The sequence below is a fragment of the Microtus pennsylvanicus genome, chromosome 8, assembly GCF_037038515.1.
Source record: "Microtus pennsylvanicus isolate mMicPen1 chromosome 8, mMicPen1.hap1, whole genome shotgun sequence".
NCBI classification, from domain to species: Eukaryota; Metazoa; Chordata; class Mammalia; order Rodentia; family Cricetidae; genus Microtus; species Microtus pennsylvanicus.
The window spans coordinates 69,813,016-69,815,665 of NC_134586.1; the positions used below are offsets into that span (position 1 = coordinate 69,813,016).

General features: G+C 33.4%; 1 non-coding gene across 1 annotated transcript; it reads left to right on the top strand.

Moving 5' to 3' along the window:
• Positions 1 to 1,482: 1,482 nt before the first annotated feature.
• LOC142856632 (U1 spliceosomal RNA) lies at positions 1,483 to 1,646 on the top strand. The gene has a single exon (XR_012911677.1). It is a non-coding gene; the product is annotated as a U1 spliceosomal RNA (small nuclear RNA).
• The last annotated feature ends 1,004 nt before the right edge of the window (positions 1,647 to 2,650 follow it).

Consider the following 2,650-nt stretch of genomic DNA (forward strand, 5'->3'; position numbering starts at 1 on the left):
ACAAATTTTTAACTATTATTTATTTTATTATGGGGTGATTTTATTTCCTTCGATCAAGTGTGACACTCTCATGGGGGAAGTGCAAAATGTAACTTCCCATCAACATGCCTTTCCTTCTCAAGCTATCAGATTTGGTGCTTTCTGAAAAGAGTTTCACCTTTGCATTGTAGTTCCCTTAACTGATGATCATTGTACTATTTGCCCAGCAACCAGAACATGTAGTTCATGAATAGGACAGATACTATTTCTCCGGGCAGAAATATTTTTATGAATATTAAAAACAACAGACTAAAACTTATAAATGATTTTACAGAATATTCAGATAACCCAAATAATTTTAAATAAATTTGAGTCTGTCAGGTTTTTCTACTAGTCATCTTAACTAAATACAAGTATTTTAGATAGTATTTGTAAATACTATCACCAAATCAAAATAATCATTGATGATCAAATATATATCATCAACTGGGTGGTGGTGGCACATTACTTTAATCCCAGCACTTGGGAGGCAGAGGCAGGTGATCTCTGAGTTTGACACCAACCTGGTCTACACAATGAGTTCCAGAACAGCCAGGACTGTATCACAATACTATTTTGAGTTTTGAAACTCATTTAATATATATATTTATACACACACACACACACGTACATATATCATCTCCCAAATTTATCTTATAGGTTGTTTTGTGAGTCAGACAGTTTAACTATCCAATACCTTTAAAAAAACTTATGAATTTTAAAACCATAAGAGATTGCAACATAATCTCATTTATCTACCTTTTAAAAGAAAGATGTTTTCAAACTACATTAGTAGCAAGACAAGTAGCAATCTTTTACTGAACTGTGATTGCAGAGCTATGGTTCTTAAAGGGTCTCTTCCCTTCACTATTCTATGGTGCCAATGCTGAGTGGTTACAATTATTTGGATGATAAATAAAGTGTTCAGTGAGGCAGGAAGTTGATGACTTATCCTCATTTAAAACATGTATCAAATTCATATGATTATACAACCACTGGCATAACTTTGCATCTGTTTTAATATTTTTAAAAAAGGATTATTTGGAAACTTCACTACTTGATGATCCACAGCTAACTTGTCTGAAGTGTGATCAACCCTCTTCACATGCTTTAGTTCTGTGACATTGGAATTGCCTTATGTGTCATCCTTTATTAGACAGCTATTTTAATAGTCTCTTTCCATTTTTGAAGCATCCCATATTTGTTATCCATATGATTCAGACATATGTCAATGAATATTTAAACCAAGCAAGCCATAATTTTATTTGACTATTAATGTTAGTAATTTATAGTTTGTATTTGTGCAAATGCCTGATTTTTAATTCCTCACTTGTGAAATTAAGATAATGAGACTGTTATACCTACTCCTTAGCATATTTAAAATGATCAATACTTGATTATAATTTAAAAATTAACAAGGGCTTCAGAAATGCAAATTACTACTCATATAAAAATTGATTTTTAGTACTTCCCAGACAGGAGAGATAGTATGATCATGAAAGTAATTTTCCAAGGGTGAGGCTTATTAATCTCATTCCTGATGTGCTGACCCCTGCAATTACCCCAAATGCAGGAAACTCAACTGCAAAATTTGTGGTAATGGAGGATAGAATCCATGCTCTTCTATTGGAAAGAAAAAAAAATAATGATTTTTAAATATATTCATCCATATATATATATAAACATGAATATTATTGAAACATTGAAGTTATTGTAAAGAAGCATTTTATGTTTTTCTCTCCCCATCTCCCCTGACCCCCATCCCACCCCACCCCCAAGATCCCAATTTTCTCCACGGCAATTTTGTCTACTTCCCATAGCAAAGAGGATAACTATATGTTTTTCCTTGGGTTCACCTTCTTATTTAGCTTCTTTAGGTTCACCAATTGTAGACTCCATGACCCTTATTTATGGCTAGAAACCAATTATGAGTGAGTACATCCCATGTTCATCTTTTTGGGTCTGGGTTACCTCACTCAGGATAGTGTTTTCTATTTCCATCCATTTGCATGCAAAAGTCATGTTCTGGCTTTGTGGGAGCCTAGCCAGTTTGGATGTTCACCTTCCTAGACATGGACGGAGGGGGGAGGACCTTGGACTTTCCACAGGGCATGGAACCCTGACTGCTCTTTGGACTGGAGAGGGAGGGGGAGAAGAGTGGGGGGAGTGGGAGAAGGGTGGGAGGAGAAGGAGGGAAATGGGAGGCTGTGAGGAGGTGGAAACTTTTTTTTTCCTTTTCTCAATTAAAAAAAAAAAGAAGCATTTTATGTATTTTCTTCTTTAGCCAAAGAGTTATATTAGTAATTACTTATTTTGTAAAATTTATGTGATTATAAAAAATTAGAAAAAATATAATGGTGATAAAATATTGAAAAAGTTTTTTCAATAAAATAATTAAATATAGAATTCACATACATGGAATCATTCTTTTTCATCTTGTGTCTTGTTTCCAATGTTTAGTCTCTAGTTATAAATGATAAAACATTAGTTCAGAAGATCTACACCATCCTTGTTACAGACAATAAACAGCACAGAAAATTGTCTCATGCTAGTTAGTGATGGAGATAAAAATTAGTATTTATTTTTAGAAGATATGTTATTTCTATCTATTTCCCATCTTTTTTATCATCTT